The following is a 25,691-nucleotide window of genomic DNA, read 5'->3' on the forward strand; positions in this document are numbered from 1 at the left end:
CATAATCCAATGAAATAATTATGTTGTTGTCCTGACGAGTCATTGTTTTTATACGGATCATAAGTATTAAAGATTTGGTCCTCAACATCACTAGAAACTTTGTCATGGGCTATAAGTGGGCTCATATTTAACAATATTTTGTACCCAGTATTCTTTGGGTTTTTATACATATCCGTGTGTGTGTGTGTGTGTGTGTGTGTATATGTCTCTTCATATAGACACACACAACCAGACACAAGGCTAACTTAAATAGGATTGTGTATTGCGCAATAACACAAAGCTGTGCCATCATATACAGCAGTGAAAATTGATGCAATGCAGGTAAACAATTCTGAATAAAGTAACATATAACAAAAGCAACTTCACCTACCCGCAAGAAAATTCTGCAACCCACCCTAGCGGCAGTCTGGTATTTTCAGTTGGGGGCCATAGTTGGGGCCCATAAAATCCACACAGGCTTTGGTTATTCCACCCCATCCGCCATTAATGTAAGCCAGCGTAAACTGATCTGCTATGTGTGGAATAAAGCTCAAATTGCCCTGTTGTGTGACAGGGGAAAGATCTCAAGCTTACCGCCCCACCAGTCTGCAACCATATCAGCCTGCCAGGTGCCGGCTCCTTCAGCTACTGCTGGGCCTTCCTCACTGCTCACAGCAGTCTCAGCCAGAAGGGTTAGGTATCTTGTCCTGTTTCAGCTGTCTGCAGAGTTCCACCTTCCAGACTCTCCTACACCTCACTGCACACCTTGATGGACAGGCCTCCATCACACAGGCCTCCATCACACAGGCCTCCATCACACAGGCCTCCATCACACAGGCCTCCATCACACAGGCCTCCATCACACAGGCCTCCATCACACAGGCCTCCATCACACAGGCCTCAACCACTGAAACAAAACTTCCCCCCAAAACTCCCAATGGCTCCTTTTATAACCTCTGCCATGTGCTTTGCAGTTCGCCATCTGCTGGTCACTCCATTAGAACTGCAGATGAGTCAGTGACAAAGCAGCAATTACTGAACTCCCAAGAGTTTTATATAAACACTATAGTTTGGGGTCACTTAGAAATTTCCTTGTTTTTGAATTTTAATGGAATATCTTCATGAGCATACAGAGGCCATTTATCACTCCCATCACTCCTGTGTTCCAATGTCCCTTTATCACTCCCATCACTCCTGTGCTCCAATGGCCCTTTATCACGCCCAAAACTCCTGTGTTCCAGTGGTTCTTTATCACTCCCATCACTCCTGTATTCCAATGGCCCTTTATCACGCCCAAAACTCCTGTGTTCCAATGGCCCTTTATCACTCCCATCACTCCTGTGTTCCAATGGCCCTTTATCACTCCCATCACTCCTGTGTTCCAATGGCCCTTTATCACTCCCATTACTCCTGTATTCCAATTGCCCTTTATCACGCCCAAAACTCCTGTGTTCCAATGGCCTTTTATCACTCCCATCACTCCTGTGTTCCAGTGGCCCTTTCTCACTCCCATCACTCCTGTGTTCCAATGGCCCTTTCTCACTCCCATCACTCCTGTGTTCTAATGGCCCTTTATCACGCCCATCACTCCTGTGTTCCAATGGCCCTTTCTCACTCCCATTGCTCCTGTGTTCCAACGGCCCTTTATCACTCCCATCACTCCTGTGTTCCAATGGCACGTTGTGTTCGCTCATACCACATTTAACGTTAAAAGGCTAATTGATCGTTAGAAATCCATTTTGCAATTATGTTACAGCCAGAAATGTCCTTGTTTTCAATGAAAACAGCTCAGTGACCCCAAACAAATAAAAAAAAACAGCTTTACTACCTAAGATTTATGGCCTGGTAATAGTTGCACCACAATACGGGCCCAGAAGCATGTCATGCCACAGCTCTGTTTTATAGGACTAGTGTTGCTAGCTAGCCAACATTTCAACAGAAGGCCACTAAAAGGTATCATGGGACCTCCAACAATCCTAGTCCAACATTATTATTGGTACGATATTTTTTCCAGTAATTTGGCATCTGTCTCCATTTCCTGGCCATTAGCTGAAGAAAAATGGTGCCCCTAGACAACACTTAGTGCATCACTAAAGCGACAGAGAAAATATATTAAAAGCTATTCTCTGTGTCTGGAAAGCCATCTTTTCTCTTCCTGGTCTCCTGCGGGTGTTTTGTCAGCCATAGCTCCATTTAATTTCCTGTATTTTCCTTACATTGATCAGGAAGAGTCCCGCACTATATTATTTTCCTGGTTACCACGGAAACAAAACAATGTTCTGCACAGAATGAGACTCGCTTAGGTCGGCAGTGCTAATTCTCCACTGTTATTACCCTCCTGGACTAAACCTACCGAACGATAATGAATGTCTAATCTCATAGAAAAATATAAAATAAGAGGACCAGATTTTTCTTTTAATCAAGATGTTGGGGCATTTTATTCAATTATTTAAGGAGCTTAAGCATTGTCCCCAACATTGTCTCCTAGTCCACCGAGCCAGAACGTGGATACGTGCATGAAGCACAAGTTTGCGCCACCCTCTGCCCACATTAAATCTTAAATCAAGGAAGTTTAACCCTACTTGAATATGTCATTTGTCTAAAAAGCTCCATCGCTATGGATACCATGTCACATGAATTTAAGGGGGACATTGGACCTCCCGCTAGATTGTAAGCTCGTAAGCTATTAAACATACTTTTTGTGTGATTGGAAGCAAAATATTTAGTTACTTTTGAAATGTACTTTACCGGTAGCTGTAAATATGGTCCCGGGGACAATAGATTGTAAGCTCATGTGAGCAGTGCCCCTATCACCTTATATGAGTCCAGATCTTTAAATGATGGACTCCTTTTTATGTCGTATTTGCCCATTGTACAACACTGTGGAATATGATAGCACTTTATAAATCAACAAGCAAATTAGAATAATTAGAATTAGAATAATTCTGGGGACAGAAAGCTTAATCATGTGCCCAGAAAACAATGATATCTGATCAGCATAATATAAAAGAACAAATCTAAACCACAATGCAAATATACTCCCAGAGCTAAATTAAGGAGTATTATATTAACACCTTTGTGACCAATGACGTACCAGGTACATAATAAAAAAATGTGCCTGAAGGACCAATGGCGTACTTGATACGTCATGGGTTAAATCAGCCACATGTGCTTGTAAGCTCTTCCTTGGTCTCTGCTCCCTGTCCCTCCATTTCATTCTGACGGTGACTCTAAGGGGTTAATATAGCATTTATACATGTATTTTTAATATTTACTTGGTAGTTAGTGTGGTGGGGGGTTAGTTAGTAGGGAATTAGGTTAATGGTTAGGTAGGGGTTAAACACTTAAAGTGTTAAATTTAAAATAAATACATAAATATATGGTGGTTTTAAAATCAGTGCAACTTAACACATTTATTTTTGGTATGTGGATAATTCAGATTATTATTTTTTAATCAAAATGAGAAAGAGGGAAATAATTGTTGAAGAAAGTCTTAGTCCTTAAGAAGTTCATTTATGCAAAGGGATCATTTTTCATAACTATTGGTCATGGGAGATCAACAGTTTTAGATCCAGTTACTGTCCCTTTAAAAGTATTCTTTGATCCATATTATTATTATTAGCTGCAAAGAGAAACAAATATATTAAATGAATATCAGCATAAATCATAAAGCTCTAACGCTAGTGGTTGTAATGAGCTTCTGCTGTAGTCAGTGAGAAGTTTCCTTTGATCTACTAATTAAACATGCAGGTAGTTATGTTCAATTTTCACATTTTCTTTATGATGTGTTTTGTTTTTCTTTTTTCTTTTTCTTTTTTCTACACTTTATTTGCTTCTGGTCACTATTTAAAAATGTGACAACCCTGTTTATAGTTCATTTGCAGGGCTGGACTGGAAGTTAAAAACTTTTTTTGTTAGGCTATTCCGTTCCTCGTTCTATCAGACTGTCCCCTTTAAACAATCTTTAAAAATTCAATTCAGAGAAGCATGCAGCCTCTCCTCCTTACACCATTAGATCCCGCAGAAACCATCCATCCTCCCCACCTTCAAGATTTCCACGTCTCCCTACCATCAGATCATTCTCAAAGAAGCCGTTTATCTCCTTTCCTCTCATTGTCCTTCAACCTCCTAATAGCTTGTAAGCTAGCAAGAGCGAAGCCTTCTTCTCCTTCAGTGCCACCATGTCATAGAGGAAGATGCTGACGCTCTGTAAGTAAATGTAATGTGATGGGTAGCCTTTAAATAACTGAAAATAATACATGTATTTGAAAGGCTGGCATCTGAATCACTCATAACTGACTTCTTCTCTGACTGCATAGCAAAGACCGGTCTAATTCTTCACTATACAGCATATACGGTATATCTATCTATCTATATATATATATATATATATATATATATATATATATATATATATATATATATATATATATATATATATATATATATATAAATCTAAACAAAAAAAATAAATTAAAAAAAAAATATATAAAAAAAAATATATATATATATATATTTATTTTTTTTATTATTATTATTTTTTTTTTTGTTTAGGTTTTTTTATATATATATATATATATATTTATTTTATTTTTATTTTTTAATTTTTTTCTGTGTTTAGGTTTTTTTTCTTCTTCTGTCGATTAGTAAATTCACAGTTATTATCCTTTAAAGTCAACGACCACTTTTCCTATAGGAATCAGGGATCAGCGGCAACAGGTGTTGGATTATCATAGGTTGCCTTCTTATAAAGTGGCCCTGTCATCACGCATAAATTTCACCGTAATCAAGCGAGCATAAAATGTTCTTAATGTTAAGATATCTACAGAAACAATTTGTACTCTCGTTTCTGCTAATAACATTTAATTCACACTTTTGAAACCTGTTACATACTAACGTAGTAATTTAGGTTGAAATCCTTAAAGTACTTGATTTTTTTTGCCACTTAGGGGGAGAACAATCCTTCTTAACGTTAAAAGGCAATAACATTTCTCCTTGAATCAAGCTCTAAAATATGTACGTTAATTCTATTATTTATAGCCCAAAATGTTCTCCTTTTTCTTAAAAAAAAAATATATCCAGACCCTTTTTGAAGGCATATGTTGTATTTGATAGAACCACCTCTCTTGGCAATACATTTATTGTCCTTACTGTAAAGAATCCCTTCCTTTGTTGTCCATGAATTCTTCGCTCTTCCAGTCTCAGAGGACGGCCTCTACTTCTTTGTACATTTCGCTGATTTTATTGAAATATATTAATCTATGGTGTCTGCTGGACTGAACATCAAATTGTAAAAAAAAAACTAGAAAGTCACCTACAAAACATTTAACATTATTGTGTAGTTTCAAGATATTGGCTATTTTTGATCTACTTACATTTTTTTTTACCCAGCAGCCATTCTTTTTGCCAGTTGTCTGTACAAAAATGGGTCCAATGCTTCCTCTAAGATGACCAAAAAAGCAGGGTTGCAGTGAGCACCATTGTTGAACACAGAACAGCGATTATTATATTGAGAAGAAGTGTACTGCTTCATTGCAAGAAGTTTCAGAAAACTCGATACTACGAAAAGTATAATTCTGTCTATAAACCTCCACCAGCCACACGAGATCACCGTTGGTCAGAAACACAACTTTCTTTTATCAGTAGGAAATAGTATTTCCACACCTTTTACTTCTTAATTGCTTATGACCTATAATTTCCTTTGGTTCATTGAAGTGTCTGGCGGTGAAGATCGTTTTCGGAGAGTACATGTTGGCGGATCCGAACCGATGAAGGTCATTATGACTGTTTCATTTTCTATTGACCCTGAAGAGCCCAGTGCCGGATACAATGACAAAAGCATCTGTACCTTTCCCTGTTAGCCTTTCCTGCTCTCTTTCGGGTGAATTTATGGTCTTTTTGACTTTTCTGCCACCGGCAAATACATAGTCTTGCTTTGTGTTATTTGTCACTGTTGCCACCTTATTGTTACTGCAAGATTTCCGATCTCTTCTAATTCCAAATCCTTTTTATTGTATCTCTCGCGGTTGCACGCAGAACAATATACTCTCAGCTTTTCTATTCTTTTCCATTGGTGGAAAAGAGTTTAAAAACGAATAGTTTCCAAACCACATATACTTTTTGGAATGGCCTCTATTAACTGATCCCATAAGAAAAAATGATATTTCCCTATTAGCCCAAGACTGAAATAGAGTCTTTAGTCAAGGATGATACTTTGTATTCGACAAACTTTATCGCACTTTACTTTTCATCATCTTTTTAACTTCTATTCTGTCCCCCCCCCCGGCACATACATATACACACGGATACACATATAATGTTCATATTGTGACAGAGTTTATGGGATGGTTGTAAATGGAAGGTTTTTTGGAATCCTCCTCTGAATCCTCCATAGCCTGTGGTACCCCTTTTACCCTCTCCTAGCAGAGACTTTAACTAGCAGACATCAGAGCTGAAGGTTAGTATGGAGCTTGAGCAGAAGTGTGTAGCAGGTTGGTTAAAACTTTCCGAATTGTCAGTTTGGTAGAGAAGGATCTACTGCATGTTTAGTCCGTACTCAGTTTTGTTTCTTTTCATTGGAACCATTTGGAAACCCCTCTGTTTATAACGTTGCTGGGTTGTTCAGAACTGTGAAATGGCCAAAATAAACCTACAGTATTTTGAAGATTTGTGGACTGTGTAATTACCATACCTGGGAACGTCTGGTCTCCAGCTACCCAGAGACTTCCCTTGCGGTGGGAGGTCTACCTGACGTCAGTGGGTGGTCCCGCTGACGTCGGTGGGAGGTCCCGCTGATGTCAAGAGCGTTCCCGGAGACCCAGAAAAGCGGTGCTTCCCCCGGCAAACCTGCTTCCCAGGTATGGTAATTACCCTAGAAGACCCTTGCTGTGTGCTGGAAACGGGCAGATTTTCTCCTTTACTAACATACATTTTCATCAGAGCCTAATATAATTAGATGTTTTGCAGTGTCCAGATCAGGCCCACACTGGCCATCTGGCTAGATATGTCTGGCCACACACGGTGTGAGCAATAAAAGTGTAGCGCACGGCCTCTCGTGAACAGCCGTCATTGGTGGCGGTCTGCCTTAAGGTGCCGGGGCCCCCTCCTGGTGCAGATAACAGATATGTGATTGGCTCTTACTGCAATTCCAGCTGTCATTGGCTAGAATGCGCAAGACGTGTACATACAAATGCTTCCTGCTCCCGTTAAGACAGCTGGGGGCGGAGTTAAATAAGATAGCGGACTCAATGTCAAAAGCAAATTTACTTAAGAATGCCGGCAGCAATTTGCGTGCAGTAAAATGCTTCGGGATTCAAAATGGTCTTTAAAATGCATTTAACATAAAAATAGGGCTGGAGCATGCCTTTAAAAAAAAACCCCAGACCATTCCCTATGTCCAAAATGCTAACCTCTAATTCTTGATTACAATATATGGTCTGCTTAATGTAACAATCGATTAAGCATTATTGCTGCGATGAAAACGTTTCCGCAGCAAAGCAAACAAAACATAAGGCGTCCAATTACAGAAGGTTTTTTTTTTGTGCAATCGCTCTCCAGCGTTCTAATGAGTTTCAGGCTGTGTCAGTAAATACAGTTTATATAGCTTAATCCTGGGCTGGAGAAATGACGGCTTAATATTCCGTTGCCATCTGCAGCTAGCCTTTATACTACGGTTTTGTTCTTATGCTGTAGGTAGATATTTAAGCAGACGATTTAACACAATATTTGCCAGCTCTGCTTTTCAAGGCATTGCAAATTGTTTTTGTTCTCGAGGCATCAATCATTGCCAGCTCTCACAAGCATGTTTGGTATTTCTTTATATGAACTCTTTTGCTTTTCCGATACATTTCTCGGGGGTTAAACAACCCCTCGATGGCCCTCGGTGACTGACAGGTTGCTTGAAGAGACCTTAAGACAGGTTCCCCGGGTTGTTCAAGGAGCAAGTGAGAAATGTGTGTGTCTTTTGGTGCATGTCTCCAGAAGATCTTCCCAACCATCCAGAAGATCTTCCCACCCATCCCATGATCCTCACCCACTCCGGTGGGGCATTTACCAAGGACAGCAGCACAGTTGCTGAAAATTGGGACTGTCCTGGGAAAACTGGGACTGCAAGGAGGCATGGTGTTGCACAATATTCAGTGCACTATGTGGTCTATCTTTAGATTTATAACACCACCACCACCTGTTGATCCCACCACCATATCTCGGCGTTCCACTTTTAATGGAAGTGCGGTGCAGAAGGAAACTATGCACAACACGGAGATCTGTGGCATTACAGGGACCCTGGTGACCCACTCCCTGTCATGCAGTAGAGGTACTGCCGCTGCCCTGAACCTGCCAACCTAGGCCTTGTCGGCCTAGGCCAGAAGCCACCAGTGCCTGTAGCCCTGAACAAAAGCATGGCGAAGTGAAACCAAACTATAGCCTGTCACTTAGCCCTAAACTATAGCAAGCCACATAACCTTTAACTACAGCCTACTCCATAGCCCTAAACTATAGCCTGCCACGTCACCCTAAGCTATAACCTGCCATGCAACCCCAAAATATAACCTGCCATGTAACCCCAAACAGTAACCTGCCACGTAACCCTAAACTATAGCCTGCCACGTCACCCTAAGCTATAACCTGCCATGTAACCCCAAACAGTAACCTGCCACGTAACCCTAAACTATAGCCTGCCACGTAACCCTAAACTATAGCCTGCCATGTAACCCCAAACAGTAACCTGCCACGTAACCCTAAACTATAGCCTGCCACGTCACCCTAAGCTATAACCTGCCATGTAACCCCAAAATATAACCTGCCTTGTAACCCCAAACTATAACCTGCCACGTAACTCCAAACTATAACCTGCCACGTAACTCCAAACTATAACCTGCCACGTAACTCCAAACTATAACCTGCCATGTAACCCTAAACTGCCATGTAACTCTAAACTAGACCTGCACCATATCCCTAAACTATAGGCTGCCATGTAGCCCACAGCCGCACAATATACCCCTCAACCAAAGTCCTGTCTGTCTTCTGCTGTTATTAAACCAGACAACAATGTAGCAGAGACAGTTCATTTCCTTCACTGATGTCCTGAGATCATAAGAGATTCAGTTGCGCTATACTGTGACCTACGCGTCTCATTCACTCGCTATTCCTTCTCAGTATTAACTTATTCGTTCTGACCAAATCTGGTTACTCTTTTAATAAATAAATTGGTCATTTTGGAAGGTCACTTTTTTATGTCGAGAAAGAGAGAATAGATGAGACGCGCATGGTTAGATTTAATCTAGGGGCCAACAATGAGTAGCGTCACTTTTTAAAAAATGGATCACAGGGAGGGAATATAGGAATAGAAACTCTTTTTTTATTCGAGAAAACCAGGACTTTTATTTTCCCGAATAAATCACATCACATAGAGTTCATGGTTGCTTCGGCGAGTTACAGCGAGGAAGACGCTACATAAATACAGATTATTCCCAAAGCTTCTCGTGGATTGTTACGGATGGATTGATGGAATCCGTAGCGCTGCCGAGCAGTTCCACCTTAAGAAGGTGCTGCGGGCGACACATCTACTGTAGCGTGGTGCGGGCGGTGGGGGTAACGTCCATTCCATTGGCTTGCGCTTGTACATCATGAACACCAATTACTGTCAGCGTTTCCAGCAGTGATGTGTTTATCGGGAGGCTGGAGAGTTATAAGAGAAGGCATCTCCGAAGCGTTCCCGTGTGAGTGTGTACGCTGTGCACACAGCATCGCCACCCCCCTGTGATGTAGAATACAGGACCCTGGGAGATTTCAGTGTATAATTCAGCAGTTTCAGCGAGTGAATGTTGCTTCTTGGATTAGTGATGAAGGCGAAGGAAGCGAATGAGCACAGCAGGTTACAATAAGCCCCGTACAAGGCTTTGTTCACTTGGAGCATCTTCTTCGGGAAAGACATTCAGTGTGGGGTGAGTGGCCGGATCAACCTTTTTTGTTTTAATGATTGTAAAGCCTCAGAAAATCGGGCAGTGTAGTCTAAACGATCAGGAATTGTCTACGATGCACACTTTTAACCCCCAAAAAGAGGTTAAAAAATGATTTAATTGCTGATACTCTGCATGACAATGGGCTGCTTACTGCCGCGGCGCTTCAAAGGTTACGTTCTATTATGAAGAAATGTTAACGTCAAGCATGGCAACGAGAAGCAGTGCATTCTGAGACTTTTTTAGTTTAAATAATAAAAAAAGTATAAGATACATTATGCTAGTGTCAGTATAACCTATTGGGTGCCTGCAAGAAGAGCAGTGGGACTAACCCCCTTGGTACCTAAAGGGTTTAACCCAAAAAAGTCAGTCTCAGAATGTGCTACTTCTCGTTGCAAGATAAAATTAACCATTTCATTAATAGTCTACATCTAATGTAACCTTTGAAGTGCCGCAGTATTCAACAGCTCTTTGCTATACAGTGCATCGTGGCACTTAAACGGTAAATATTTTATCACCACATTCAGAAGGAAAGACACATCTGCTTTGTTAGAACCGGAGGAGTGGAATTAGTTCTCCATGGATACAATGATGAATTGAAATGGTTTTAAATATATATATATATGTGTGTGTATGTATATATATATATATATATAATATATATTTAAATATTTAAATATATTTATTTATATATACATATACATATTTGTGTATGTGTATATATATCTATATATATTATATTTTTATACATATATATAAATATTTATATATATTTATATATATACTTATATATTTATATATATATATATACTTATATATATATATATATATATATAAATATTTAAATATATATATATATATATATAAAAATATAATATATATAGATATATATACACACATACACAAATATGTATATGTATATATAAATAAATATATATAAATATATATTATATATATATATATATATATATATATATATGTGTGTCTCTGAACATACCTTTGACTCTTTGACATAGACTAATAGAGACATTTATTTTTCTAGTTAATTTTGCTTATTTATTGATGAGGACGCATTACGAGAAGGAATGCAAAGCAAAATATTATGATTATTTAGTTTACGTTGAAAAGTAGCCTGATTAAGATTCTCTGTAATTTGCAGTAATGAATGCAGATGTCACTGGCAGATTGCGCTGGAAATATGCACGTGCGATAATCTAGTGAAAACCGATTTTTTTTTTTTTTGTAGCACGTTAGACACAGAACTACAGAAAAAAAAATAATTAACCCTTGAAACACCAAGAACAGCATCACCCACCTATTCCCTATCCGAATGTTGAAATAGCATGTGTTAAAAAAATGCCCCGTCTTTGAATAAAATATAATTATCTGTCTATTCACGCATAAATGCAAGTTCGCAATGTTAAACCCTTTCAGTGCCAGAGGGCTAACCGGTAACCAGTAATGGCATTGAAAGGGTTGATTGCAGAGTGGATAAAGTCAATATTTCTGATCAGATGTACTTATATTTAGTGATTTGTAAGACAGTGTCTGTTGTAATTTTTCAATTTTCGGTAAAGTAAAGCACTTAAGGTCACTACTTACAGATGTTTTCTGGTTCTCATACAAAAAAAAGTGTAATTTCACCGCAACCTATTTAATCCAACACGGGGGGTTTTGATAAACAATCTTTTCATGTTTCAATGATTCATTGGTTGTTTTTATTTATTTAATTTAAAAAAAAAAAAAACATGCTTCAGCATTTAACAAATATTCCAAGATATTTAGATTTGGGTATTGGGTATTCCTGAGGGATTTACCCTACATACAATTATCAGCTGGTTTTATAAAACATAGTAATACTTTCAATTTTTTCTTGTGTTATTAAAGTTTATACATAGGGCATTTTTTTCTTGACATTTAGCTGTAAATAATATTGTAAGTAATATCCCTAAGATTACTGTTGGAAAGTTGTGTTGTTGTGTACGTTATGACATCATGGGAGTTATCTGTGTTAGTGCAGAGATGAACAACGAGAGGGGACGCTGGAGTGGAGATAACCTATACATCCTTTTACTCACATGTAGGTAGTTGGGGTTAGAATGGGAACTACCAGTGGTGAGCCATTAGTTATTATATAAGACCCCTTGCCGGTAGCTTTTGTTTGTGATGTCACAGATCATCACTTCCCATGTTAGCTTGCATGCTAGTTTAGCAATTACTTAGGATATCCTTTGTTCAGGTATATGTGCTAGCCATGCAAGTCCACTAAATTGGGCGTAAATCAAAGTTTGAAATTTATAGGCCTTTCTGTGTCTCCTAGAAAAAACTAGTTTAATGGCACTAAAGGATTTCTCATCTCTATAATAAGACAGACTTGGGTAACTAAGTGAGTAACACAGCATGTCATCGCATTGTTTTCAAACAGAAGAGCTTAGTAATGACTTTTTAAAAGATAAATTAACAGCAAAACACCCATTTATCTTTTAAAGCCTTAGATTTACTTGAATTATACAGAGATTAACCCTTTGTTGCAAATGTCAAGTAACGTTGGAATACGTTTGTCCCGTCCCATATTAAGTCCGGGACAATTGTACGTCAGTTTTACTAGCGCTACAGCTAAAAAGGCAGTCAAGGTGGAAAATTCTTCATACTCTCACTCTGGGTCGCTCGATACCCTCAAGTAAAAGTTTATACCACAAATGTTGCTTACAAAGACATTTTTGATATGTAAGAATTGTCATCCTGTCTATTAAGGGCCACTCACTGATTTATTCAGGTCTATTAACAATACTTGCTCAGATGCCTCCTTGGCATAGCTGTGATGTGCTGTGTATTGGATAATTTAAAACATGATGGTTTATCCACCGGCCTCTGCTATTTAAGATAGCGTGTGAATGCCAGTATTGGCTTAAAATATCACAAAAGTTGTATTTGACGATCGCTAACATACGAGAAGACTCGAGATCACATTATTGAGAACTGGGGTTGGACCTTTTATTGCACATGCGTTTTCATAACACCAAGTGCTGAGGCACCTCAGAGGTCCCTTTTTTAAAAATAATGCAATTGTTAAATCTGAATTTAACAACAGCTGAGGATACTGTTCAGTGTCATCCCATGAAAACAGAACCACACATTTCTAAAGATTGTGTTAGCTCGAGGACACGATAGATCCCTCTAAACCCAGATATAAGGTAAGCAACTTGGACTGGGTGGTAGAAAAGCAGCACATGTGCGCCCACTGGAAAGCAAGCGAAGGAGCTAGGGAGGATGGGGGAAGGGAGCAAATGTATCGGAGGGTGAGGATTCTGCTGAATCCCTAAATGCATTTTTAAGGGAGAAAAAGTGTTAATTTAAAAGGGACGCAGCTATATTGTACATTCAAATGCATATGATAGCTTTTAGTAATAAAAGTCTTTAGTTCAGAAGAGCCGGTGGCATCACTATAAGTTAAAATGATTGGACAGCAAGCAGGAAGTGTGTGTTAAAAGGAAGATTCGTCAAAAAAGGAGGATCTGGGGTACGATTCGACGAAACTACCATTAAGCCCCAGCCCCTTCTACCCAACGGCACAGAAATACATGCCCAAGCGTCCTGATGGCGAATTGTTTCTAATATCGACCGTGTCTTACAATATTAAGCCATTTAGTGTCACGGGACACAATGAGATGTAAAGTAATGTAATTCAGCCATTATATGTCTACCTGTGTCCCTTACTAGTTACTAAACTGTCCCTGGCGTCAAACTAAATTCTTAATGGATGCTGCCCAGAAAATGTAGGACAGGCGACTGCTTACGATAATCCTAGAAACATATGACTACAATAACTATGACCAGACCCGGACTGGCCATCTGACACAGCGGCAAATGCCTGGCGGGACACTGTGAAAAACCCCCCGTTACACACCCAATCTGCCCCTGCAGCTACGTGAGCAGAAAACAGAGTTTGCAGCCGTGCGTATCCAGCCGATGTCATCAGGCGGCTGCCAAGCTTAAAGTGCCAGGGCCGTCCGACCCCCTCCAGTCTGGTCCTGGCTATGATTATTTACACACATTGGGAAATTAGCCCCTTCCAACTTTGCTATATGGTCTTTCCTTCAGACTGTGTAGATGAAGTCGCACGTTGTCATTATGGGGTTAAAATGTGTCCAGGAGCTCAGCTTTTGCCTCATGTTAAGGATTTACATAATTATGTTGGGAAGGCTCCGCCGTGGGCACTATCATTACAGCGTGTAACCGTTTCTGTCTGTAACGGCCTCTGTATCCCTGCCACATCTCTGTTCAACAAACTGTAATCCTCCATAACCAAAAAATGGATACACAGTAGACTGAATCGAACTAATTACGCCAAGGATATGTTTATAAAACCAGATACATGGGAACTTATATTATTAACGCAAATTATACCTCCCCGGAGGAAGATAAGAAAAGGGGCGGGGAATGGGCGGAACTGCCTTAGGAGTGGGTGGAGCTTAAAGGGGTCATTTACTGTCCCTAACAGCCCCACTAAAGAAGAATGCATGTTAAAGTACATTATGAGCACTAACATGCTCTGTTGGATGATTCCCACCATTGATTGGCTGCTTAAAGCCGCCAATCAGTGGCAGGAAAGTGCTCCCACCTGCACAGAACATAGCTGGGGCAAAGGGGCAGATGCGTGTTGAGGGATTCTGCATAATATAAAACAATAAATAATAATAATATCTGTTAGACCCCGCAGAAATTCGCCCCCTCAGCTATCATATCAAAGGACCAAAGGGGCAAATTCTCTGCCAATGAACACATACTACGTACATAAAATGGTAAAACGGAATATTTTAAAATCTAAACCTAAGCAGGATAACAAGAAATTTAGAGATGATCCTGAAATCACACGTGAGGAGTCTAATGTGTTAGCGTGTACGGTTATAGGGTCAACGGATCATAAGGATAAATCTGGGTGCTAATATAGCTTTATATAACAGTGTTAATTAATATGGGCGCCAAAGAATAACACAATAATTAGCAAATATCTGCTAATGCTGTAATGGTCTTAATCTCAAAACTCCCCATGTGATCTCGGAGCAGTGATAATCTCAGTGCAATCTCATCGCCTTTTTTTCCGCTTTTTCTCCTCTCCGGGCTTCTCTGCCGCAGTGGGGAGTAAACGCTGTTACGAAATTAGGAAATCGTTCTTAGTGTAAGGCCTTTCGATTTTGAAGAAATAAGTGGTGCTGGAAGACACAACCGAACTTTCATGAAAAATATTGGCCATTTTTAATTGAAAATACAATAATCAAACAAGAATTGGGGCTTGATAGAGAAAGGTGGCAAGTAAGCATACCCGGGAACGTTCTAAATGAGCTGACCCTGAGACTCTAGATGTATTAACCCTTTAATTTCCCATTGTGACGATTCTGCGCAGTGACTTGCCAAATGTGTTGCCCAAATGGCTGTAATACCGGTCGTCATGGAAACCTGAACTTGTCATTATTTAAGCCTACACTTAGTGTATCTGCATTTAAGCAGGGATATCAACCATAACATACTGGTAGCAAAGCACCAATTGGGAGTCCTATCACAGTGTAGATTAGGAAGGAGTCAGCTCCAGTCTTTGTGACTCTGAGAATCTGCCCCTTCACCCTGAAATCCTGAGATAGGGGCAAAAACCCCAAGACACTCTATAGTGTAAATGGGCCTGTTCAGGAGATCAGACAGCCTTCAAGCCCATTGAGCATGGGGATAGATTAATAGGGTCCCACAGTTTTGTGAAAGGGTAACTCAACCAGCAGTTCGGGTAGCCGCACTCTACATGAGCAAATAAAAGTAGCGCATATCCATCATTTGGCCGCACTGACGGCATCAGGCGGCCACCACCTTAAAGTGCCAAGGCCTCCTGACCATTGCCAATCTGAAACTGAAAATAATATTATTTTTATATAACATCATTTTTAGTGCATGTTAGTTACACATAAGTGTAAAAAGAATTTGATTAAAAATAATGCCATTTATAATTTGTAAAAAGCTTTGAGTTTGCAGGCTAGTTGTTTCAGCTTCTTGACATCATTATGTGGTGTATAAAAAAAATATTCCTATAAAGAGACGCAGATAACCGGCAACATATGTGATAAATACATTGCCTGGAACAGATATTCCCAACACAGCAGGACTGCATGTAACTTTAATGAAACCTTTGCTCCTAAATGCTAGATTATATAGATGCAAAATATTCATTCCAGCCAAGATCTAAATGACAGAAAAGGGGCATATTGTCAGACTTGAGCATTTGGAAACCCTTTTTTGTCCAGATGTTTTATTATAGCCAATAGAACAATAAAGAGATACAATTGTTTTACAATCGGTTATATAAACCATTCCATAGACTCTTTTTGTAATAACACCCTGGACAACGCAGACACTTAAAACAGCTTGGGAAATGTTCATTTTGGGCAGAAATCAATTTTAATGAATTGAGCAATCGACATTTTGCAGCGATCCGTCGCTATACCCGTGTTTATAGTGTTATATCGCGCGAGCCGTAGAACGAAAAAGAGCTAATTTAGTAAACATGATAACCTTCTTGGGTAAATGGAGTATTATATAGATTGCAAGTTTTCAAGGCTAATATGTCTGAAGAACTAGATAGCCATGAAAGCTTGCAATCTATTATACTTGGGTAAGACAGTAAAGGTATAATCTTTACCAAAATTTGCTCAAATTCATATAAGAAAGAATACGTTCCTGTTAGATATCCAGAGCATGGTTGCTACTGTTTCATGTCAGTATATTACTTCTGGACAGGGCTTGTTCTCTAGAAGAAATTTCTCAAATGATTTATTAGGATACTCCGCAGGGTGTAGAGACTAAACCAACACGCAGTGTCAAGTGGTCTCGAGTTGATAATTTGCCTTTGGCAGCTTAGAACCTGCCAGGTTCAATATTAAATCGAGAGGTGAACACGCTTCGGATTCTCGGCTGCTAAATCTGCGAGCAATTTCCTAAAGATTTCCAAAGACGTTCTTATTAAACTCGACCAGGCTTCCTGGAATCTCTAAAGTTCTATCTGCAAAGCTCAGTCTTTAGTGGCATATGAGTTAGTTAGGTGAGCTGATCTATAAGGTCAGTGGGTGTGCTTTATTATTATTATTAATAATTATTATTATTATTATTATCATCATCATCTGTGCATCAGGGGTCCTTTCTTTAATGTCCCTCATACCCCAACTTAAGAAGAATGCATATTAAATAACTCTGCGAGGAACCCTAACCCTATGCAAAATTTTAAAAAAAACCTGACCTAGAATCTGCAGCCTTGTTGCTGAAGCTGCCCGCCTCCTCCATGGTCCGACATGTGTCTCCTCCGTGTTCCGACATTTCTTGCCACTGATACCCTTTGGTGCCCATCCGCCATTTTTCAACTCTTTATATTTTAGATAGATGACAAGCTGTTTCATTGGTAAAGAAATTGACAAATGAAAAGGATCAGCTCTAAACAACTCAGATTACATTTTATCAAAACGGTCATCAGACCCAATTGTAATCGCACAAGAAGATCAGCACCATATGCATATTGCGTTGGGCCAAATTACCGAACTGGTTTTCAACCCAAATAACCCAAATTGTTTATTCAGAATAAATCCTTAAAGGCATATAATTTGTACATAAATGCAGTAATCCGCATTTCATATATTGTATAGAAAACACCTCTGGCATTTTTTTTTTTACCATCTTGTAATATATATCTTAAATGAAAATTAAATTTAAAAAAAATAGTTTAATAATACATTTCCGGTCCATTATTAGTAACTATTTTCAAATGTATCATTTCAGTATTATTCAATGTGTACAGGATTGTGAAGGATGCCTAGAAATTTCCATTTTATTTTATTTTTTTTCTTTCTGAAACACTAAATTCAATTAGAAAATACATTTTTCCTCTGAACTTCTTTAGCGCTAGAAAATGCAGATAACGGCAACACTACAAACCCTTCACATCATGCGGTTATATTTAGCACTGAAGCTGAGCCCCCGGGGAAATTACAGACTGCATTATTGTGGGGGGGGGGATGAAAGACCCAGAAACCTAATATTTAATTTATTAAACTGACAGAAAGTAAATTTGATTATCTTGGGATTTTTTTTCTGGGTAATTGTATGTAAATGACTAATGATGACGAAAGTATGGTACTAAACATTTCATTTTTTCCCCTACGCTTTTTTAGTTTGCATTTTCGGTCCATCCTAGAGCTTTTAAACCGCAGACTGTGAACTTTATATTCAGGTATAAAACAAACAAAAGATTTATGTTTCTTTGTTCAAAATATAGTTTTTGAATTTGTCTTTTAATTATATTTTCCGATAAAATTGATGTGTTGATTATATATTTTAGCTTCTGAAATGATTTCCAAATTGTTATATTTTTTTTATTTGGGATTATATGGAGGGGTACACTTTTTCAGATTAGGGTTGGGGTGACTGGTAAAGAGACCCTTTTGTGAATTGCATTGCACTAAGTATATATAAATGCCCAAATTCTTCCCGAAAATAACCCATGCAGACTTTTTGTCCCAACGTATAATTGTCATGTGACTCAAAAGCTGGCGGTGATAGGTTGTTTCCTATGAAACCAAAAAAGCTTCTTAAAAGATTCCATGTTGGCTTTGTGAATAAAATGACGGATCTGGCAAAGATCTAACTGCTTAACATGCTAGAAAGTTAATTAATGTTTTGTCTTAGTGGAACAGCATCTTCAACTGGTTTGTGGTCCTATAGGTGCCATGCTTGTGGCTCACTCTTTGGCAAGTTTTTTTTACAATTTATCTGTTTACCAGAGGTGTACACGGTGGTGCACTCACTAGCAGGGGCGTAACTAGAAACCTCAGGGCCCCGGTGCGAGAATCTGTTAAGGGCCCCCCCCAGCCCACCACCAACCCATCTATCCCTTTCTCACAATCTACCCTCTCCCTCCCTACCCCCTTCTCACAATCTACCCTCTCCCTCCCTACCCCCCTTCTCACAATCTACCCTCTCCCTCCCACCCCCCCTTCTCACAATCTACCCTCTCCCTCCCTACCCCCCCTTCTCACAATCTACCCTCTCCCTCCCTACCCCCCCTTCTCACAATCTACCCTCTCCCTCCCTACCCCCTTCTCACAATCTACCCTCTCCCTCCCTACCCCCCCTTCTCACAATCTACCTTCTCCCTCCCTACCCCCCCTTCTCACAATCTACCCTCTCTCTCCCTACCCCCCCTTCTCACAATCTACCCTCTCCCTCCCTACCCCCCCTTCTCATAATCTACCCTCTCCCTCCCTACCCCCCCTTCTCACAATCTACCCTCTCCCTCCCTACCCCCCTTCTCACAATCTACCCTCTCCCTCCCTACCCCCCTTCTCACAATCTACCCTCTCCCTCCCTACCCCCCCTTCTCACAATCTACCCTCTCCCCCCCCTTCTTACGATCTACCCACTCCCTCCCTACCCCCCCTTTGTAGGTCACTTACCGTCAACTCCTGCGTTGGGAGCGTGAGGCGTTTGTCTCGGGTGCCGGCGCTTCACTGCTGAGGGCCGGCATATGCCGTCATATGCCGGCCCTCAGCGTGAAGCGCCGGCACCCGAGACAAACGCCTCACACTCCCAACACTGCACGCTGGGCAGCGCTGAGGCAGGCGGCGGCGGTGACGGCGGCAGCAGCGGCGGGGAGCAGAGGCATCCTGGATTTCTGTCTGTCAGGGGGGCCCAAGAGTTGCCGAGCGGTCGTTTTCAGCAACCGCTTGGCACCCCTTGGGCCCCCCTGACCGGCAGAATTCCAGGGCCCGGTTGCAGTCGCGACCCCGGTAGTTCCGCCACTGCTCACTAGCATACGTGGGGACTTGTGGGCTACCTGTAGCCTACCCTTGTGGGATGCGGCCAGGACTGCCCACTGATGTCAGTGGGCGTTTCCTGCGGGAAACACCCCATTTAAAGGGGAAATGGGCGGAGAGTGGGGCGTGTCTAGATGTCGCTCCCTCAACCCAGAGAATACCGATGTTGACCCAGAGAACCGGAGAAGTGGCGCTTCTCCCGGAGTTCTCCGAGCCAAACCAGGAGAGCACCACTGACTATCACCAATGATATCATTTCTTCATCCTGGAAAGCCAGTTATATTAAGGAAGCACCATTTGAAGGGGCTTTACGAATGAATCTTATTAATGTGCTTGAAGTCAACTTATTATTAGTCTTACCAAACTGAATGAACTTATCTTCAAGAGCGACATATACAATATGGTTCATTTTTATCTTCCGAAGATGAAGAGTGCAAGATGCGAGCCTTTCATGTAAGATTAAAGGAATATGGTCATTCAGACTTGGCGTTTTTGGCCTTTAATCTTTAGTATTTGACATATACAGTTAATTATTAAAGCCTCTCACTATGCACTCAGGGAGGAAAAAGGACCCTTGAAATACGTGTATCGTGGCAAGGCATGCTAATGGAACAAAATAAGATTCTCTGCTAAAAAAAATGTAAAAAATTATACAAAGATACACAAACAGGAGTAAATCTAAGTGAAACAAAAGAAGCAGAAAATGGAAGAACACTTTTAATATGTCAAAAAACACGTGAAGAAATGCAGATTTTGTATATTTGGAAGTAAGGCATTTAATGGGAAAAGTAGAACACCAATGAGTAAAAACAAGAGCTTTAACCCACTTAGTGCTGGATCAGCCAACTTTTATTTGAACATATATATATTATATATTATTTTTATTTCCGCAGCAATGGGCAATTAAAACCTGGAGTGATTAACAAATACATAGCAACAATGACACTTACATATACAGACACAACAAGAGATGAGGACCCAGCCTGTGAGCTTGTAATTGAACTTCATTGTGCTTTCATACAAAGTTCTTAGCTAGAATGGTGGTCTTATACGATTGGGCTACAATAAATATGAATACATTAGGAAAGAAGCTCCCTGCCCCATGGAGCTTACATTCTAAGTACTGATCAATACCTGTCCAAGGCCTTGAACCAGAGGAACACTACAAATAATTATTCATAATGTTAATAATAATGTCATTCATACATTTATTTCTTGGGTCCTCCACATAACAAGTCTAGGATTCCATTACCTTCTTAAAATCAATTAAAGTTGGTATCGGTGACAGTGTATCCCACATAAATATTGTTTTCTATTAGTTTAGTAAATATCCATTCCCTTAAGGCTGTATTGATTCTGTATCGTGCAAGCGATGAAATATTAATGGAATGACTAACACAAAATCTTTAACGTAACAAAATGTATAAAACAAATTCCTATACGAGAAGGAGTTTCATGTCATTCAGGAAAAGGGCTTTTTGCACAATGAAGTGGATTGCACCCAGGGCGGCCATATTGGAATGCCTCAACAATTGGCACCATTCAGGAAAGTATAACTAACTAAATATACAGTATATATATATATATATATTTATATATATATATACATTTTGTAGCATGTTCTATACAATTTAATGTATATATATAGTGTGTCATATCATACTTACCTGCAGTAAACCTGCTGGAACCTGGCCTTTCCAAGGAGTTTGAAAAAGTTTGGAGGCTATTCAAAAAAAAAAATCACTGCCTTTAAAACTTTTAAACATATCTGCTAAAGATCGACTGCTAGTCAAATGCTATGAGTTTCTCATTATGCCCCAAAACAGCGTTATACATGTTATAAATGCAAATCCGAACGTAAAGAGGAGCACCCAATTGCATATCATTACCCAGAGTATTTTTCTGCATTGGAAATCCTTGTGGAGTAAGCACTTTCTTAATCTTTATTTCTCAGGACTTAAAAGTTAGCCGGTAATGCAATAAAGTGTTGGAAAAAAGCAAGCAGTTTGCTGGGTATAGCGAGAGGCGTTAGTAGCGGGAAGAGAGGGGTGGTTCTGCCGCTTTACAGACCTCACCTAGAAAAATTCTGGAGACCCCATCAAATTCTAAGTTTTGATGTTTATTTAAAAAAAAACTGTTGTAATTGCTCTTTTTATATAAATACACCAGGGGCTGGATGGGAGGCTGTTTTTTTTTTGTTGTCATTTTAAGATTTCATATTTTTTCACCTTGGGAACGGTACAGATCACTGCTTGCGTTAGCTTTTACGACAGCATAAATGATTCATCTCTTTCTTGCATTTTTGTTTTATTGCCTTGTGAATTGCTAGCAGGAACGGTTTGGTAAACTGGTCCCGGTAAATTGAAAGTCAGAAGTGTTTTCACCTTTAGTATAGCGCAAGCAATCATATTACCCCAGCATCCAATTTTTGGTTCATACATATATCCATCATATTTTACTTTCTTTGGAGTGAGTGCTGGCAGTGGGTTACACGACGATGAAGGAGGCTCTGATATTTGAGTTAAAATTTGGTCTACTGTTTGGCGCTTTCCTTTGATATTCTTTTTCAGATGTCTCTCTTATATAGTGCCGTCATTTTGATGATAAAACAAAATTATTTTTGTAAATAAAATGAAAAAAAATGAATTCCTTTTTTGAGATTCTTTACTGATTTCTATCTATCGATAGGGGAAAAAGTCACTTTAAAAGTCTCGGTAAAGCATGTGGCTATCCTAAATGTAGGAAAAAAACAAGGACCACTTAAGGTCTTTACAGGAGAAATAATGCGCAGACTGCATGGGCTAAATGTGAAATTCTATGTTTTGTCTTAAGTCACAGTAAAAAAGGATAATATTTTCTTGTTCTTTCTGCTGCATGATAACAGTTCTATAATAAGTTGATCTATTTGTTTTCAGACAACAAATTTAATTTCTTGTCCTTTTGGTTCTGACCAAGTTTGGAGGGATTTTTTGATTCCAAAATAAAATTCGTTGACACTAACCCTCATTCATTCTCTCCCTCATTTACTCTATATCACGTGTTCTCTCAAGATTGCCCTATCTTCTCCGTCAACTGCTTTCCTCTTCTTGTTCTTCTGTCTTCTTTCTTGGTCCACTTCTTCCCACTATCTTCTCCCTTAGCCTGGCCTCCCGGAGCACTTCAGCAAAAGGGCGGAGCCTCCACGGAGCCATTGTGCGCCCCATGGGGAAGAAGTGGACCAAGAAAGAAGAACAAGAAGTAGTATACCAGGTCAGAAAAATGCAGATGGATGCGCGTGGGAAAGACAAGCATCCAAATGAATGGAGCGGGTAGTGAAAAGACGCGTACCAGGAAAGAAGACAGAAGAAAGAATGCAGAAGAGCAAGAATGAGCAAGACAAGAAGCGGGGCTGCAAAAAAGACACGGAAATGCTTGGCGGAGAAGACGGAGACATTGAGCGAGTGCGTGACTGAGCACAAAAGAGTATGAGAGTGAAAAACAATCTCTGCTTCGGTTTTGTTTGTTTTGTTGGGATCTCTCCTTGTTTTTGTACAATTGGACAAATTATTAAATAATAGCATGTTTGGGTTTGCATTTTTCTTAATCCCCTGCGCCACCCAACCTCCCCTCATCTCTAATACCAACTGCTTTCAGTTCAATGTACAAACCTTCCAGATACGCGGGAAATCTGCTTGCCCGTCATTCTCAGGGCTGTATGAATATCTAAAAAGGCAGTGATGTTTGTTTCGTTCCATCATATCTCTTGCCTTAAGGTAGATGAGTTCAGAGGATATTGACATTAAAGATTCTTTGCTTGGAGGCACGTGGGATATTTATCTCATCCTAGGTGCACTTATCTTCTTCTACATGTTTGCGTCATATAGACAATCCTTCAGCTAAAATAAAAACAGGTCGATATTCAGAACACATTAATTTTAGAATCCCCTTTTCTGCTCGACTGACTTTATATGGCCGACAGTGACAAACACACTCGTCGGCCATATGTATCCCCCGTGCATGCTACATCATACATACAAACACATTCTGTATACATGTGCGGTGGAAAATCCTATGTTTTATCCTCCTAGCATGTTTTTATATACGTATCGAGGCTTTTAATACTGCAATTATTTTTGAGCCATTAAAAAAAGAGGGACATCGATTGGAGAAAAAAGGGACTGTCCCTCCTAAACGGGGACTCTTGGGAGCTGTGTATCGGGTAAAACAATATAATGCGTTTAGAGGAGGAAAAAACGAACCAAAAAAACTATTAATTATTTCTAATCATTTAAAACATTTTGGTACTTGGTGGTAGGGATGGAGAATGAGAATATTATATGAAGTGCTTATTTACCGTCCTAATGCTGAACTTTAGGCACACAGAGAGTAAAAAAAATAATAAAAAAAATAAAATAATAAAATTTTAAAAAAAATAATAATATATATATATATATATATATATATATATAACATGACTACCTAGATCGCACCTCTGCTCTGTCACATACATCACATTATCGTTAATGTTCCAAATTAGAATGTCTCTAGCATGTCGGTAGATATCGCCAATAACAGCACTTAAGATAAATGTGCAAAGATGCATTTTATCGTCGCCCACTACTCACTGATCCTGTGCCAGGTATAATTTTTTTCGAAACAAGGATAAAGCAGCTCGGCTAAATAAAATATCCATAAGCAAAATATGTTGCTAGGCAACGTTGTTGAGAACGTTCCTACAAACACCACCATTTTCAGTACGCCTCATTTAAGAGATTTGTAAATCAGTGCAATTTTTATAAACTATGTTTTCACATTGAAAGCATACTCTGATACTTGAGTTTAATAACGAGTTAAAATTCGAAACATTCCTTTGATGTTCTTTTTTAAGATGTCTCTCTTTTGTCATATAACTAATAAATTGATTTGTGTAAATAAAATATATTTATTTTTTTGAGATTATTTTACTGATTTCTATCGATAGGCTAAAGAGTCACTCGTAAAGTCTCGGTAAAGCATATGGCTATTCTAAATTTAAGAAAAAACCATTACAGGAGAAATAATGGGAAGGAGAGATGGGACAAATCTCAAATTCTATGTGACGGTAAAAAATGATAATATTTTCTTGTTCTTTCTGCCATATACATGAGCAAATGGGCAAAAAAACAGTTAATTGTTAATTTTTTGTTTTGTTTTTGGTCAACGAATTTCGTTTCCTGCCCTTTCGAGTTTTGAAGGGTTGTTTCGATTTGGAAAAAAAAATTGTTGTCATTCATTGTCATTCGCCCTCATTCACACTCTCACTCACACTCTCTCACGCTTTGTAATTGTGGACAGGAAGACAATTCTTTGTCATTCGTCGTCATTCACCCTCATTCACACTCTCGCTCACACTCTCTCACACTTTGTAATTGTGGACAGGAAGACAATTCTTTGTCATTCTTCGTCATTCACCCTCATTCACACTCTCGCTCACACTCTCTCACGCTTTGTAATTGTGGACAGGAAGACAATTTTTTGTCATTCGTCGTCATTCACCCTCATTCACACTCTCGCTCACACTCTCTCATGCTTTGTAATTGTGGACAGGAAGAGACATTCTACAAAGACTTAGATACTTGAGGGATTCGAATGAAACAAACGTAACAATCACAGCTACTAAAAGATATTTAATCTTCACAAATGGTCTGGAGCATAAGTGCCTAGTGCTGATGCAGGGGAACAGATCATATCCAGAGTGTCTTCTCTTACTTGAAACACAAACTAACGCCACGCCACAAGCAGCCACTAACCGTGTGCAGTCCTTCATCAACAAAAGTGGGATCGACAAAATGTCCCACTCTCAAAACTGAGAATCTGACGGCAGATACGACCCATTTGGCACAAGACTCAAACCTTAATCAGTCATTGGTCTCATCATATGCCTATCCTATGC

The 25,691-nt window shown here is 39.5% G+C and overlaps 1 protein-coding gene across 3 annotated transcripts in view; it reads left to right on the plus strand.

The window, feature by feature from the left end:
• The window catches only part of DLG2 (discs large MAGUK scaffold protein 2), a 320,377-nt gene that overhangs the window by 228,085 nt on the left and 66,601 nt on the right, over positions 1-25,691 (plus strand). The window contains exon 1 of one of the 3 annotated variants that reach the window (XM_053456584.1): positions 4,248-4,336. The exons of 1 other annotated variant lie outside the window; for it this stretch is intronic. The gene's annotated coding sequence lies outside the window, so the exon portion shown is untranslated. Of the gene's footprint in view, positions 1-4,247; positions 4,337-9,540; positions 9,924-25,691 lie in introns of those variants that run through there. One more of the 3 variants, XM_053456583.1, reaches the window with a different exon arrangement.

This window comes from Spea bombifrons, chromosome 2 (genome assembly GCF_027358695.1).
Source record: "Spea bombifrons isolate aSpeBom1 chromosome 2, aSpeBom1.2.pri, whole genome shotgun sequence".
NCBI classification, from domain to species: domain Eukaryota; kingdom Metazoa; phylum Chordata; class Amphibia; order Anura; family Pelobatidae; genus Spea; species Spea bombifrons.